This window comes from Trichosurus vulpecula, chromosome 4 (genome assembly GCF_011100635.1).
Source record: "Trichosurus vulpecula isolate mTriVul1 chromosome 4, mTriVul1.pri, whole genome shotgun sequence".
Taxonomy (NCBI): domain Eukaryota; kingdom Metazoa; phylum Chordata; class Mammalia; order Diprotodontia; family Phalangeridae; genus Trichosurus; species Trichosurus vulpecula.
The window spans coordinates 233,728,413-233,745,574 of NC_050576.1; the positions used below are offsets into that span (position 1 = coordinate 233,728,413).

The 17,162-nt window shown below is 45.7% G+C and overlaps 1 protein-coding gene across 1 annotated transcript in view; it reads left to right on the forward strand.

The window, feature by feature from the left end:
• Positions 1–17,162, forward strand: part of PPM1L (protein phosphatase, Mg2+/Mn2+ dependent 1L) — an 84,492-nt gene that overhangs the window by 43,869 nt on the left and 23,461 nt on the right. The window lies entirely within an intron of this gene.

Sequence of the window (17,162 nt, forward strand, 5' to 3'; positions counted from 1 at the left end):
GATGATAACATTTATGCCCCTTCTCCCTTATGGCTCCTTGTTCATTGGAGGCTGTAGCCTGACCTTTGGGTCACTTGACATTCTGATTCTTCTGATGATCTCTCACTCACAGCCATGAACCATCACTGGAAAAGTCATTTGGAAACAAGTAAATAAATTGTGAACACGTTACCAAACTCTAAATAAGGTCCCTTCAACATAATTAAACCCTTAAGTAAGAGTTGGAAGAAAGTCAAGCAAAAAAAGACTAAGAAAAGCTGAACAAAGATTTGAGTGACAAGGGAGAGAGACAGAGGTGTGGGCCTTTGGCTCAGGTCCGAAATGCAAGGACAGCTCTGCCTTTGCAGGGGTCAGAATGGAATGATATCGATGTGACGAAAGGTGAACGGTCACAGATGCCGAGGCCCCTCAAAAGCAGTCCTTTTCTTTCATGATTAACTTCTCTGGCTGAATTATGTACACCATCATCAATGTCATGAGATGGCTGGGTGCACTTTCTTTGTTTTTAGCATGAAATGACATTTGCGTAATGTCATTTCATAAGAAGAAAAGGGAACTTAGAACCTCATGTCAAATTAAACCTCCCATACAGAGAGATCCTGCCTGCTGACATTATAATTTTATTTGGATTTTTTTAGCCAGCTTACTAAACGCTGATTTTTGGAGGTGGGCATGGTACAAGCTGTGACATCTGTAATTTCACTCACGTAGAGAACTCCCTGTGTGCAAACTTCCCCCACTGGTATAGACTGCCTTCTTTAATGTATCCTCAGATAATTGTGTGGGGCAAAGAGGCATTAAGTGACTTGCCCGTAGTCGCACTGCCAATAACTCCAGTCTGTTATATCAATGAGGCAGCCAGGTGGTCCAATGGCCAGAACCCTGTACCTGGAGTAAGGATGACCTGAATCCAAATGCAGCCTTAGATGTTTCCTAGCCATGTGACCCAGGGCAAGGAAGTCACTTAACCTTGGTCTGACTCAGTTTCCTCATCTGTGAAGTATGGGTATTAATAGCACCTATCTTTGTAGGGCATCTTGAGGATAAAATGAGATTGTATTGTGAAGTAAGTGTTTTGCAGACCTCAACGCACTTTAAAAATGGTAGCTGTTACGAATATCGTTACCATTGTGGTTGCCTTGTTTCTCACATCTCATCAGTTTGTTCTGATTGGATACTTGGACTGGAGGATAGGGCCATGGGCTCCAGGGCCTCTATTTATAAAAAGGGGACCGGCACAGACTTCTCCCCATTTCCCTCCAGCTACACGGTTTTTGGACTCGTCCATTGTGCCTGGCAAATGGTAGGCACTTAATAACTGTTTATCGATGGGTCGATCGATGTTATTGTTATATTCCTGACCCCAAGATTGGCTTTGGATCCACCAAGCCGTTCTGCTTTGGCAGGATCAAAGGTTTTGAGTGGGAGGGGTCCTCAGAGATCGTGTAGACCAGATGTGTCGTCTCTGGCCACAGTCCCCATGTGGCCCACCCGACTCCCACCTGAGGCCTGAGCCAGATCAAAATGTGATTGGGGCGTGCTTAACAAAATAAATAAAAATGCAGTACAACATAGATAATATTAATTTGGAGTTTTCTAAATCACATCTGACCCGTAGAAAGATCCATTTGTGTCTGAGCTTGACACCACTGGTCCACACCAACTCTCTCATTTTACAGATGACGTGACTGAGACTCAGCGAGGTCAAGGCACTTGCTGAAGGTCACGCAGGTAGTCAAAGGTAAAACAAGACCTGAACTCAGGTCCTGAGATTCCACATTCATCACTCTTTCCACTAGTCAGCACTGCCTTGAGGATACACGAGGAGAAACAGGTTTTGCCCCAAAATGTTGCAGCCTAAATGAAGGTTTCCCATCTAAATTGGTTAATCAGCATTTGTCAAATGAATGCAGAGGATGAGAGAGATTAATTTTAACCTCATGCTTTGGTTGGCTGGAAGGAAAACCACTGAAAAGCCCCTTAATGAGGGGCCTGTGAGCCTCAGGTTCTAATTTGTTGGACTGCACATTGAGGCCCATTGAGAATCCTGAAGGGCTTAGTTTCTGTGTCTGGGTTTTGGTTCTTGGGAGGTCTTATTCAGTGTCAAAGGGCTACACTTATTGGTATGTACAAGCTAGAAATTTTTATTCTTTTTAAAAAAAATTCTTTCTTACATTGAATTCATTTTCTGAATCAAAAAGAAAATTGGTAGTTTTGGAAATTCTTGTGACAGACACTCAAGAATCAACTTGTACGCCCCATGGTGGGAGTTCTGAATAGTGTGATATTGAACCTGAGGGAATAGACCCTCGAAGGACAAGATGGGGACATCATTTGGTTTCTGGCCCCTGGAAGGAAGGTGGGTGAACTTACTGTCCTTGTCATTCTGTCACTTCCTTCTGTAAGCAGAAAACGAATTCAGTGTACAAAAGCCAGAAAGCCGGTGTCCTCTGCTAACGTCCTGGCGTCAAAGGATGGCCAGACGTTGACTCAGAAAACCCCAAATTGATATTATCTATGTTGTACTGCATTCTTATTTATTTTGTTAAGCGTGCCCCAATTACATTTCGATCTGGCTCGGGCCTCAGGTGGGAGTTGGGTCTTGGGAGTGAGTGACCTTGGGCCCTCCAAGGCTGTGCCAGCTGAGCCCCAGCTCTGGGAAGTGTTTCTGTCAAGCTGGAGAGACTGCAGGCATCCAGGTGGGTGCCTGGATGTCCGCTGAGGATGGCTGGGCTCAGCCACCAAGCAAGGAAGGATTTTGACCCCAGCTGCTCATGAAATGGATGGGTTGTGTTTGGCGCAGTGGAACAGACAAACATTTATTAAGCACTTACTACATGCCAATTCTGCAGACACAGATAAGCCAGGCAGTCCCGAGGGACAACGCACAAAGGACACATGTTGATATTTAATTCATGGCAAATGGACACACCATAGGCAGGGGAAGAAGGCCCCTGAGAACCTTAAGGCCAGTGACACTGGCCACAGTGGTCAGAGTGAACAAGCATTCTAGGATAACTTCATCTGGGGAATTGGCCAGAACTGTCACTGAGGGTGCAATGAAAGCTTCGCAGCTGAGTCCTTCAGTAGGTTGGCCCCAGGCAGGTGAAGGCCAAGGGACTTGTGTCTGGGAAGCCCAGAGCTGGCTGTTGGCTTGCTAGCGGCCCCGGCTCCATCCGCCAGCACCTGGCTGAAGGCCAAAAGGACCTTGGTGCCTTCTGCATGCTCCAGAAGCAACAGCATGAAGCAACATAGGGCAATGTGCACATGGACTTAAATGTTTGAGATTTAGGGCATTTGTCTTCCAGAATTCCAAGTATCCAGGAAAACAGTTTATGGGGGAAAAGTCACTAAACCGTGCCCTTTGACTCAATCATGCTGGACTCATACCACACCCAACCAGCAAGAATTTAGTGGTAAGAAGGAAACATTTGTTTGTGCCAGGCCCTGTGCTGGGTGCAGGAGATTCAGAGACAAAGCACCAAAACCATCCCTCCTCTCAAGGAGCTGACATCACGTAATGACAGCATGTGCTGTCATGTAGGCAGAATAAAGAAGAGATAAGTACAAGGTGGGCACATGCTCGGTAGTTAGGGAATGGAGACCCAGCTGTCACTTGGGAGAGGTCAAAAAAGACTCCAAGGAGAAAGTGCTGCTTGAGCTTGAAGAACGGGGTCTTAAAGGAGAGACGAGGAAAGGTTGCATTCCCGGCATCAGAAACAGCCCGAGCAAAGGTGCGGAGAGGGGAGTGGAAGCCTAGAGAGATGGCCAGTATGGCTGGGTCATACCATGCCCAGAGCAGAGCGGGGCCTGTGCTGGGCCTGGAGAGAGAGCTGGGGCCCGAGGTGCAGGAGGCTGAGGGTAGAAAGAGCCCCCACAGGGCTCCTCATCCAGAGCCGCAATCTGCACCAGCAAAAAACTGCAAACAAAGTGGGTGCCTCTCAGCTGAGGCTCTACATTAGAGCAGAATGGGTTATTAGCATTTCAGTGGCATTGGACGTTTGCAAAGCACTCCCTTGATTGTCACAACAGCCCTGCGAGGGAAGTGCCGAAGGGGAAACTGAGGCACGGAGAATATAAGAGACTTGCCCAGACTCACTGTATCTGAGTCTGAGGCCAGATGGTTGCTACGTGATATGTATTCAGTGTTACTGTACTGTAAGAAACATTCCTGGGCTGCAGAATAAAAAGAGCAGTCAGCGATAGAACGTACTGTACGTAATTACAGTAATGCAAATGGAAGCGATTCTCACAGGCAGCTGAACTCAAATTGAAGACAGGCAGAGAGGCGGGGGACCACCGGTGCTGGATGCTGCATGCTTTGTCAGCCACAAACAATGTGTTAGTTTCTTTACTTAACTGTTTTCTTCCAGGTTTCTTGCAGGGGGGATGGGGCAGGATTGGAAATGGGATGGCACTAAAAGAAGGTTTGTGTTAAAAAAAAAAGACATTTAAACTTTAAAAACAAAACCAAACCAACAAGGTTGCCCCCCTCCAGTAGATCTCTGTTTTATTATAAGTGATTCTGTTAAACTGTTTTTCAGTGTATTCTCTCTCTCTCTCTCTCTCTCTCTCTCTCTCTCTCTCTCTCTCTCTCTCTGTTTTTTCCTTTCAGAGATCTTATTTTGGAGGGTGGCTGTGAGAAGCTAATATTCAGACCAATAAGGTGTTTATCAAGGGGCAGATAGGATGATAAATAAACATTAAATAAAGGGGGGGGGGAATCCACAAGAAAATCCCCACAAGTGGCCCCCACCCAAGATCTCTTTTGACCCAGTTTCCCTCTTTCTGGGTTTGGGGAGGGGGTGTTGGGAGGATGTGTGCCCAGTGATGGCTGCCTCCTGCCAAGACTTACAGACAGTCCTGGCTCCTCTGAAAGCCCAGCTTTGGGCTTCCACAGTCACCTGCTCATTCTCTTTATCTGTGAAAACGTGACTTCACTCCGAGCCGACTTTCTCAGATGATGGAGCTGTAGGAAAACGAATCTTTCGGGCCATAATCATTGAGCACAAGCCGAATGGGGAGTGCTGTGCCACGCCAGTGTTCTCCTCTAAACAGGGCAGCATGTTCCTTTGGGAAAATGGCAGCACTTAGTGGTGTCACATTAATTTTGTGGTGTCATTGTGGACTCAGGCAGGGCATCGCTCCCAATAGAATTGGGTTTGATCCTGGCTAATGGAGTGGACTCATGTTGTGTAAAATTACACCCATTTAAAGTGGTTTTAACTAAGATTATGGGACTTTACATGTAGAGCTATAAAACCCCCACCAAGCCCCCACTTTAATTCATTCATTTAACCATGATGAACCCAAGGCCTGGGGACATTAAGGGACTGGCAGGGTCATGTAGATGTAGTAGTTGTCAGAGGCAGGATACAAACCCAGGTCCTTTGATTGCAGAGTCTATGTTCTTTCCCCTGTGGCATGTGGGACAGCAGAGGATATCAGTCTCACATCTTCATTTTACAGACGGGGACCTTGAAGCCCAGGCAGGTCAAATGTCTAAGGTCACACCAAGTAAGTGGCAGAGCTGGAATGTGCATTCAAGTCCTTTGTTCTCTCAGGTGCTGTGACTCCAAGTTTGGCGTCTTTGGCCCCTTGATCGTTGGTGATCGTTTGTTCGTTGCTTCTGCCATCCATCTACTTATCCATTCATCAAGCATTTTTTCAGCTCTGGCCATGTGAATGAGTCTAATGAGTAGGAACACAAAGACTGCTGTACAAGACAATTCCTGCCCTAAATGCGCCTCTCCCAGTACTGAAACCCAACTGGTCAGCTCGTCTTGGAAACTTGGGAAGGTAGGCCTCCACCCAGTTCAGCAAACATTCATAATGGACTGCTGTTTTGCAGAGCATTGTGTTAAGTATTGGGGAAGTTCCCAAAGACACAGTCTTTGTAGGTGCTTAACAATTTTCCAGCCTGTTAGGATGAGATGACATCCATCAGAGCTGTAACTGGAGTGGGGTGACTGGGGCTTTTCCTAGGGGTGCTGACATTTAGAGGGTGCTCACAGCAATAAACTCCTTCATCAGCATAGAAACAAGTGAGCTGAGCATGTAGTAAGAATAATTAGAGTAGGATGCTGCCAGATGGCAAGCCCTAGTCCTCACAGCTTTCACCGTATCTTTGTGGGTTTTCTCCCCGACCCACCCCCGCCCCAACTCTGTCTTTAACAGTCATAAACCTTGTTCTTACCTGAGTACGCCTTTCATGCTGATTGTCCTGGTGTTGTTTTAGGAAGCTTGTCCCAGGCATTTAAAAATGCCAGTGATAACTCTTTCACACATGCACATAACCATAACACAAAATAAAACATGATTAGTGAACGAGAGGCATACAAGGCAGAATGAAACAGGAATGTGGAGGGGGATGGTCGTTACCCGCCAGGGCCTCCAAGAGGTGGATCAGATGTACCACAAAGTGCATTTGGAAAGAACATACAGGATTGACATCCTAGGGTCTCCTGGACCAAGCCCCCTTTTCTACTTAACCCTGCTATTCGTGTTATCTCCATCATTGATATTAGAGGCTGGGGGTCTCTACCTCAGCATTCTTCATGCTAATGCTTCACTGGAAGATGTCTTCCTCACACCTCACGCTCTATAAAGTAGGTCAGGAAAGTAAGATATCCCCGTGTTACAGATGAGGAAAATGGGGCCCAGAGGAAGTAACTTACCCAAAGGCCGTGTAACTGTTGAGAGCTGGCATTCTCTTGAGGAGGTAGAGCGGTGAGGATCGGCCTTCACTGGCTGGCTGACTTCTCTGGCTGACTGACTTATCCACGTAAGGGGAAGGTCCTCTGTACCCAGTAACCAACTACATTTAGGCAAAGAATACAAAGTTAGCAAACTCTCAGTTTAGGAGATGTCATCTAATCCATGCCTGAGGGCTTGTTTGGAAGTTTTCCTAATCCCAGCGCCTTTGTGGTCCATGCCAGGGTGCAGAGGTGGGAGTCATAGACCAGACCACTCATTGACTGACTGTCCCTGAGGGTCTCCTTCTCCTCAGTCTCTGTGAATCTGCCCAGCAACAGCATCCAGGTAGAAGAATAGAGATTCTAAGAGCTGGGCTCTTGATTGGAGAGCCCATCCTCTAGCTCTCATGAGCACCATTGGGCACCTGAAGAGCTTTGGGGCTGGGGAGCCAACCCTGACATGTACACAAGCCTGACTCATGATCCTTGGAATGCTTAGATTCATTCTCAGGACCTTCTCACTCAAGATTACCCCACAATAGCGTGTGCAAATGAGCAAACACAGAGTAATCTGAGGAGGGAGAAGGTAACATTGAGGAAGGGGGGAAGGAGTGTGAACCGGCCATTGGGACAAGGAATAGAGGTGATGGAATCTTAAATTCAGGGAACAACTGCCAATAATGCAGCTGAACTGAAAACTTAGAGTGTGAAGGCAGAAACTTGAAATAAATTTGGAAAGTGAATTTGTGGCCAAAAGCCAAGCTGAGGAATATGTGTTTTTCCTGGAGCAGTTGGGAGCCAGTGAAGGTTTTTGAGTGAAGAAGTGACCAGCTTGAGCCTTATTAAGGTTAATTTTCAAGCTATGTAGGGGAGAGACTGAAAGCCAGGAGACCAAGCAGGAGGCTTGTTTAACAGTTCAGATGAGAAGTCCTGAGCACCTGGTCTAGGACATGGACTGTACAATGGAGAGCAAAGGCCTGTTCCTTTCAGCACAAAGTAGGCGCTTAATAAATGCCTGTGTTGGATTGGATTAGAGATATGATGAAGATAGTATCTATAGGATTTGGCAACTTGTTGGCTCAGGTGTAAAAAGGAGAGGTAAAAGGCTGGAATGATTTCAGGTAGCTTAAGATCTGAAATCTAGAGCCGAAGCAGAATTAGGAGGCCATCCAGTCCAGCCCTCCCATTTTTCAGAGGAATAAACTGAGGCACAGAAAGGTTACAAACTTAAGAGCTGAGAGGGTGGAGAGGCCCTCAAAAGAGGCAAGGAAAGAATGAATTTCTTTGAAAGAAATTTTGGTGATTTTCTTCTTTTTCATGTTTTCTTTTTTCTCTTAAGCAGTGCTCTTTTTTATCCGTATTTATTGCTAGATCAATGCCTAAGAGCTCTGACATTAGGGAATGTCAGTTCAGTAATTTCCACATGAAATTTGACATTTGGACTCCTCCTAGTCTTATGGTATGTCAAATATCATGGCGGTCACCATCAAAATGATAATTGAAGGTGATAAAAAAGCCAGAAGGGGCTGGAGGGGTCCTCCTACTTCACCTCTCTCTTTTTGTGATTTTTTTCTATGCTCCACGCTGGGCCTCAGGCAAACATCCAGGCTTCTGCTGAGTTTCACCCAAGAGTGTTGTGGGAACACTGGCATACCCATGGAAGCCTGGCAGGGTGAACACCTTAAAGAAGATGCCCCTCCTCAGGGCAAAAAAATGTCAAGCATCCTCTGACCAATCTTGTCTGTTATTCCCTAGAATCCTCTGATCCCACATACAGTTAATAAGGCTGTGCCCTGGCAGAAACAGACTCAGCCTGGGCAGATCAATCTGGGCGGGGGGGGGGGGGGGGGGGGGAGGGGGGGAAGACACACACACACACATACACACACACACACACCCCTCTCAGTGGGGCCTAACCCACAGCTCCCTGGAGAAAGTGAATCATGCTCATTATTTGAAAACCTAATTTCTGATTCACTAAATGGTGTTTGCGCCATCATGTTGGGCCCTGGAAAAGGCCTCTTTGGCAGCTGGTCTGTCTAGGGAGCCAATTCAGAAAGGCCTTTTTGGCATTTGGGGGGAAGGAGGCCTTTGGGTCCTCCCACACCTCTGCTGTCATCCCTGGGAGAGGTTGCCTTTTAATCCAGTGAGTGAGTCTTGGATAAATGAGGTGGCATTCTAGGTCTTTAATCAAGAGAGTGGGTGCTCCTTTAATCAAGAGAGTTGGTCAGGTGGGGAAGGGCCTGGTCTGCAAAATGCATTGTTCTTTGTCCAACTTTGGAAACCTGGGGCCCCTCACTCATACCTGGTTCTTAGAGCTTTGCTCCATCCTTCCTAGAAGAGCAGAGTGCAAGCTGGTGCTAATTGGATTGTCCATTTAATTCTCAAAGTTGGTCAGCCTTCTCTAGAGTTCAGAAGACAAGATTTTCAAATGAGCTAGAATTCATCTCCTACACACACACGCACACACACACACACTCTTTCTCTCTCTCTCTCTCTCTCTCTCTCTCTCTCTCTCTCTCTCTCTCTCTTTCTCTTTTTTAAAAAATTTATTTAATAATTTTAGTTTTCAGCATTAATTTTCACAAGAGTTTGAATTACAAATTTTCTCCCCATTTCTACCCTCCCCCCACTCTAAGATGGCATATATTCTGATTGCCCTGTTCCCCAGTCAACCCTCCCTTATGTCACCCTACCCCCCCACCCCCTTTTCCCTTACTTCCTTATAGGGCAAGATAGATTTTTATGCCCCATTGCCTGTATATCTTACTTCCTAGTTGCATGCAAAAACTTTTTTTTGAACATCTTCTTTTAAAACTTTGAGTTCCAAATTCTTTCCCCTCTTCCCTCCCCACCCATCCTGCCTAAGAAGGCAAGCAATTCAACATATGCCACATGTGTATCATTATGCAAAACCCTTCTACAATACTAATGTTGTGAAAGACTAACCATATTTTGCTCCTTCCTATCCTATCCCCCTTTATTCAATTTTCTCCCTTGACCCTGTCCCTTTTCAAAAGTGTTTGCTTTTGATTACCTCCTCCCCCATCTGCCCTCCCTTCTATCATCCCCCTTTTTTTTATCTCCTTCCTCCTTCTTTCCTGTGGGGTAAGATACCCAATTGAGTGTGTATGTTATTCCCTCCTCAGGTCAAATCTGATGAGAGCAAGATTCACTCATTCCCCCTCACCTGCCCCCTCTTCCTTCCCAACAGAACTGCTTTTTCTTGCCACTTTTATGTGAGATAATTTACCCCATTCTGTCTCTCCCTTTCTCCCTCTCTCAATATATTCCTTTCTTATCCCTTAATTTGATTTGATTTGATTTTTTTTAGATATCATCCCTTCATATTCAACTCACCCTGCACCCTCTGTCTATATGTGTGTGTGTATACATATATATATGTATATATATATATGTATATATGTATATGTATATGTATATATATATGCATATTTCCTTCAGCCCCTAATACTGAGATCTCATGAATCATACACATCATCTTTCCATGCAGGAATGTAAACAAAACAGTTCAACTTTAGTAAGTCCCTTGTGATTTCTTTTTCTTGTTTACCTTTTCATGCTTCTCTTGATTCTTGTGTTTGAAAGTCAAATTTTCTATTCAGCTCTGGTCTTTTCACTGAGAAAGCTTGAAAGTCCTCTATTTTATTGAAAATCCATATTTTGCCTTGGAGCATGATACTTAGTTTTGCTGGGTAGGTGATTCTTGGTTTTAATCCTAGCTCCATTGATCTCCGGAATATCGTATTCCAAGCCCTTGGATCCCTTAATGTAGAAGCTGCTAGATTTTGTGTTATTCTGATTGTGTTTCTATAGTACTCAAATTGTTTCTTTCTGGCTGCTTGCAGTATTTTCTCCTTGATCTGGGAGCTCTGGAATTTGGTGACAATATTCCTAGGAGTTTTCTTTTTGGGATCTATTTGAGGAAGCGATCTGTGGATTCTTTCAATTTCTACTTTACCCTCTGGCTCTAGAATATCAGGGCAGTTCTCCTTGATAATTTCTTGAAAGATGCTATCTAGGCTCTTTTTTTGATCATGGCTTTCAGGTAGTCCAATAATTTTTAAATTATCTCTCCTGGTTCTATTTTCCAGGTCAGTGGTTTTTCCAGTGAGATATTTTACATTGTCTTCCACTTTTTCATTCCTTTGGTTCTGTTTTATAATATCTTGATTTCTCATAAAGTCACTAGCTTCCACTTGCTCCAATCTAATTTTTAAGGTAGTGTTTTCTTTTGGACCTCCTTTTCCATTTGGTTAATTCTGTCTTTCAAGGCATTCTTCTCCTCATTGGCTTTTTGGAGCTCTTTTGCCATTTGAGTTAGTCTATTTTTTAAGGTGTTATTTTCTTCAGTGTTTTTGTTGTAGGCTCTTTGACTTTGTTGACTTCTTCTGGCTATATGTTTTGGTCTTCTTTGTCACCAAAGAAAGATTCCAAAGTCTGAGTCTGAATCTGAGTCCGTTTTGGCTGCCTAGCCATGTTCCCAGCCAACTACTTGACCCTTGAGTTTTTTGTTGGGGTATGACTGCTTGCAGAATAGAGAGTACTTTGTCCCAAGCTTGAGGGGATGTGCTGTTGTTTTCAGAGCTATTTCTACACAGCTAGCTCTGCCACACCAGTGCTCCTCCTCCCCCAAGAACCGCCAACCTTGACTGTGACTCAGATCTAAGCAGGCTCTGCACTCCTGTTCTGATCCTCCACTTAATTCCTCCCACCAGGTGGGCCTGTGGCTGGAAGCAACTGCAGCTGTAGTTCTGTCCTCAGAGCTGCACCTCCTCTGCTGCCCCTGGGGCAGTAGCCAAACCTCGAACTCCTTTTACTCTGTCCTGGCAGCTTTTCCCACTAACCTTCTCTGTTGTCTTTAGTGTTTGTGGGTTGAGAAGTCTGGTAACTGTCACAGCTCAATGATTCAGGGTGCTAGGGCCTGTTTTACCCCGGCTCCTGGTCTGGTTGGTCTGGGAATGGCTCATGCTGGGCTCTGTTCCCCTCCACTCCCAGCTCTGTGGGATAGACCTTACCCAGTTACCATCCAGGCTGTCCTGGACTGGAGCCCTACTTCTCTCTGCTATTCTGTGGGTTCTGCAGCTCTAGAATTTGTTCAGAGCCCTTTTTATAGGTTTTTGGAGGGACCTGGCAGGGAGAAGCTCAGGTAAGTCCCTGCTTTCCAGCCACCATCTTGGCTGCACCCCCAAAACACACACTCTTTAAAAATGTGACCCTTTGGTATCAGAAGTGTGCACATGGCCAACCAGGTAACCTGTCCGTTACAATCACATCCCATGTTCTAAATCCAGGTTCAAGTTATAATCATTCACACACACACACACACACACACACACACATACACACACACACACTTTATGATCAGTGTTTTAAATAGCACTTGTTTCCAGGTGCTGTGTTATGCCAGGGCTAGACTACATGTGCCAAGAGGTAGGGTACTATAGTGGGAGATGCTGGTTTTGAACTAATTTTGGATCTAAGGCTTTGATCTAAGCCTGGATTTGAACTCAGGTCTTTCTGACTCTGGGTCCAGTGCTCTCTCTACAGCACCACCTCGCTGTCTCAGCTGATTTCCCTGGGCCTCAGTTTCCCCATCTGTAAAATAAGAGGGTTGTACTAGCTGAGAAGGACTTGGCTGTCTGCCTTCTCTTTTTCACAGCTCCATCCATGTGAGCTTCTGTGTTCATTACAATTAAGGGTGACCCATTGGAATGTTTTCTGTGGTCCCTGCTCACCAGGGTTCGTGGCACATGCTCTTTTGCTTGCTGGGGACCCCCAGAGAGGGGGCAGATGTCTGACTGATGAGTCATCATCAGCATCATCCGATGTTGTGAGGAAATTAAATAAGCACTACCCTGGCTTGTCAGGAAGGAAACCTGAGCAAGTATGACATGGAGGTCCCCTGGCAAGTCGTGATTATGTAAATAGCCATCCATTTCTGGGGCTCGTGGTAATCAGGAAGAAGTGGGAGGGCCAGTGCGGTGGCTGCATCTGTGGCACCGAGTGTCAGTCACTAGGCCCAGCTGTTCTCCTTGGCGCCGCACCCCCCCCCCGCCCCCGAGCCTGCAGAGGGGCTGCAATCTGTCCAGCCTCCCACCAGGAGCCAGCCAGCCCTCGGAGGCTTCCCGTGATTCCTGATGCTTGTCCTCATTGTCATGTCAAGTGGTGGTCATTAAGAAGGAAGCCTCTACAAGGGCTTCCCGGGCCTCACCAACATGTGAAATAAATATTGTTTTCATGTCACTGTCTGAAATGCAAAACTGAAGAACATTTCCATTTCCAGAATGGTCTGGTGGAGCATCAGGCTGACACATCTCTATTTTATATCTGTCGAAGTGTGAAAATTAAATGAATAATGAGTCACATTCTGAAGGTTTGCATTATGGAGGGCAATAGTATTTTCCATACTTAGCGTGGCGTGTGTTACTTGTTGTAGAAGCTCTGTGCATGACCCACGTATAATTGTGCTGGAAAGAGACTTTTCTCGTTTCTTCAGTGAGACCATCTCCATTTGCTGCCTGTTACCCCTGAGCCACTTTATTCAGTTACAAGAAGCAGTTTGTCTACCGGTGCAAGAGTCCACGAAGCAGAAAGGCTGACAGCCTGTCCCAGGACAGTTTGTGATTGAATTCCCTTGAAAAGCACGAGAGAATAAGAGTTATCAGCCGAATGTCTAATCTCTCATCTGACTTCCTCCCGACCGCCCTGTGCTCTGGATGCTCTCACCAGCAGATGAGGAAGAAAAGAAGCATTTATTAAGTGTCTACTATGTGCCAGGCACTATGCTATATATATTTATTGCACATGCATACCCCCTATACCTAGACAGATTGATCAGGAGACTGAAGCTCATAGTTACGTTGATAGTAATGGAATGAGGTGAGATTCAAACTCAAATCTTCTTGACTCCAACTCCAAGATTCGATCCCCTAAATCATGGTGCATCTCAGGACTCCCTCCTGCCATGACAAAAACTGGCAAAAGGCCCAAAGTGAATCTGGATCTGGAATGACCTCTGCAGCCCCTTCCATGATCTATGATCCTATGACCCCTTGAACTTTGCACTACAATCAATCAACAAGCATTTATTAAGTGCTTTCTGTATACCAGGTACTGTGTGAGGCAAAGGCAAGAAGGAAGTAGCAGCTCATGCACTCTTGGGGAGGCTACATGAACTTGAATTTGGGGTGTTGAGCCGTGTTCCCCATGGAGTCAAAGGGAAGGCAAATGACCTTTTTTGTGGGTGTGGAGTGGGGCTGCTGGCTTCTGCCCAAGGGTCTGCCTGATCTCTGCCATCCCAGCAGGAAGGTGAGGCCCCAGGTGTGCCATCATCACTGCTTCCTCGCCACCTTGGTGTTGGGGGGCTTACCTAGCCAAGCATGTGTTTCCACAATCTGGCTAGCAGCTTCTGTTGGGGTGTAAGATCCACCCACAGCTAGCACCCAGAAAGCTGCCAACAGCACAGGTTCTTTTGATCTGCTTAACTAAGGAAAGCAAGGTGAAGGGGTTGACAAGCTTACTTTAATTCAGCATACCAATATCATTCACTTAGTTCAGGGGAAAAGACCAGCACACTGAACTTCAGAGCAAAGTACAAACAAATTACAAACATCAACAGACAGACCCAATACAATTCATAGTTACCAACATCTAGGTTCAGCTCGGGAGCTCGTAACAGGGGCTGGTCCAGAGTCACATGTCACCACGGCTGTGGGTAGGAGCTCTAAGGAAGAGGAGGCCAACCCCTGGTTTTATATCTTTTTCAGCATCAGGGGTGAGTCACACATGCGACTCACCCATGTGACCTAGAATCCTCACAAAGAGGCAACTTAAACCCATGTGGTCTAAGAGCCTCTGCTGTCCCAGACATGTACACTAGGCCTTCCCTGGAGTTAGCCCCACCTTGGGCCCCACCTTAGTTGCCAATCCACACCCACATAGGTTTTACACCTAATAGGGGTTTGGGCCTGGGGCTTAGCACTTAGTAAGACTCAATGAAATACACTGAATTACTCAAAGCAAACAAAAGCCAAACTCTTCAAGGGCACTTGTTGAACTAAGTGCTAAGGAGCCCATTTTGCTTACCAACACAGCATGGTTGTGTGGGAAGAGAGAGAGGGAGGGAGGGAGGGAGAGAGGGAGGAAGGACAGTTCTCTTGTCTTTGAGTCTCTCTAGTTTCTCCAGCAGTCCCTCCTATTAGGATCTCGAGGTCCTTCATCTATCTGTCTGTTCTCCATCCTCCAGACAACTCTGGACACCACTGATAAGCCACAATACCCTTCCCCTGTTGTGGTGCCCCACTTGGCACACAGTACTCTGACCCTGATGGGGGCAGAGATAGGAGGACCATGCCTGCCTTAATGTAACCTAAAATTTCATTTAATCAGTTTCAGCCCAACATACTCTGTATGTAGCCTGTGCAGAACTTTTTGAATCCTTCAGGAAATTTGCTTTTTTGTCCTCTGACAAAATGCACACAACATTATTCCTTTCACAAGTCCCTGATGAGAATATTCCCCAGCCCAGGATCCAAGGCCAATTACATCCACAGCCTTCAGCTGATCTAGCTGTGTGTCCCCTGAAGTGCTGGGCATTCCTTGCTCTTGATGAAGCCTCACTGGCCCTTTGAGATCCTTGATTCTTTCATCGATCCTCCCTCTTGGTCATAGGTTGTTCTGAAATTGTGCTGGGACTTGAGAGCAAGCTCCCTGGCCTACATTTGGTGAAAAATCAAGATTCTTCCTCTCTCCTGGGGAGGAGGGGGCAGCTCCAGAGAATTTTGTCAGCAACAGGGCAGTTTTCCCAGTGAAATAAGACTGGGAACCAAGATTAAAAATAGCTCTGGGAGCTCCAGTCTCACAATGTAGTGCCAAGATGAGAAGGAACCCCTCTCCCCCAAATATGGTACCTACACAAAAGAGTTATTACTGTTCCATTCCTGTCTGTGCTTGGGTCCGTGCCACAAAATATTTTGAGAAGATCATTTCAGCTAAGTCTTACACAAGACTGGGCCAGATCATAGGGCACAGATAACTTTGAGAAAAGAAAAAAAAACATTTAAAATACAAAACTGAGGGCCATGCAGTCATAACGACCAAGCTTGAGCCCAGAGAAGAGCTGAAAAAAGTGGTCCTCCCTTTCTTCTTTGCAGATGTGGGGAGCCCCAGATGTGGAACATTGACATACATTGCCAGATACAGTTGATGTATCGGTTGGTTTGGCTGAAGCAGGTGTTTTTTTCTTATAAAACAAAGGCATGGCTTGCATTGGGGAGCAAGGAAGCTTAGAAGTAAAATATAGCAATAAAAACATTTTTAAGAAAATATCTTTTAAAAGGATAAATATGAGATAGATAGGAAGGGCATGGTCCTATCACAACGGTGCTGAAGCAGGACTGGGGAACAATTCTGGCCACAGAATTCTTGTATTCAGCCTCCTCTAGGGCTACTCAGATCAGAGACTGTGCCTCATGAGGGGCATCGTCTCCCATCACACATCATCAGCGTCATCAGTAATTCGTGTCTGTATAAAACTGGCTTTATGAAGGGCTTTCCTCACTGTAACTGTGGGTAGGATGGTGCAGTGGGTGGGGTTACCTCTGGCTGGCAGATGAGGAAGCTAAGGCTGGGGTTCCCTGGCTACACCGGGGTCACATCAGGCACTTGTGTGCGTCGGCTCACAAAGTGCAACGGGATAATAAGAATTTTAATTCAGGTCACATTTTTATTAAATTCCTATTCTCTAATCCTATCCAACTCTGTCCTCAGGGAGTGAATATTCTAGGGAGTTTTGAGTTGGATGAGAAAACATAATTATAGAAGAGGGAAGAAAATGGGCTTAGAAGATCAACCCCTCCTCTCCCCCGCCACCACCTCCCAATTCTTTGATTATGAGAAGAGAGAACACTTTATAGATGAGAAAGCTGAGCCTGTGATGAATGAAAAACACAAGAGAGAGTTTCTGGATAGGTTAGGTAATCAATAAATTGATGGTCATTGGTTTCTCTTGGTAACCAAAGACACCTAATGAGAAAATATTTTTTTTTTGAAAAGGAATGCCCTTACAGGAGAAATAAGTTCTGATTGGTGAACAGTTAATGAAGGGGGTGGGCATTTAAATGAGGAGGTGGGCTAAAAGTCTTCAGCTCCTCCTGCTGAGAACGTGGCTTGATCGTGAGACTCAACCACCTCCAGCACTTTGGACAGAGGAATCCACATCCACTCAGACCACTCTGGTTGATTTTCTCCTTCATAAGCTGGGCCACCCTAACTCTATTGGAGGGGTGCAAGGGCATGCAATGGGCTTATTCCCTAAGGGCAAGAATTCACCTAGAATAGACTCTGTTTACCCTCTACACAGAAGTAAGTTCTCCTGGTTGGGCAGGGTCCTGCCCAAGATAGAGGAAACAATAGACAACAAAACAATAAATTGAGCCTAGATTT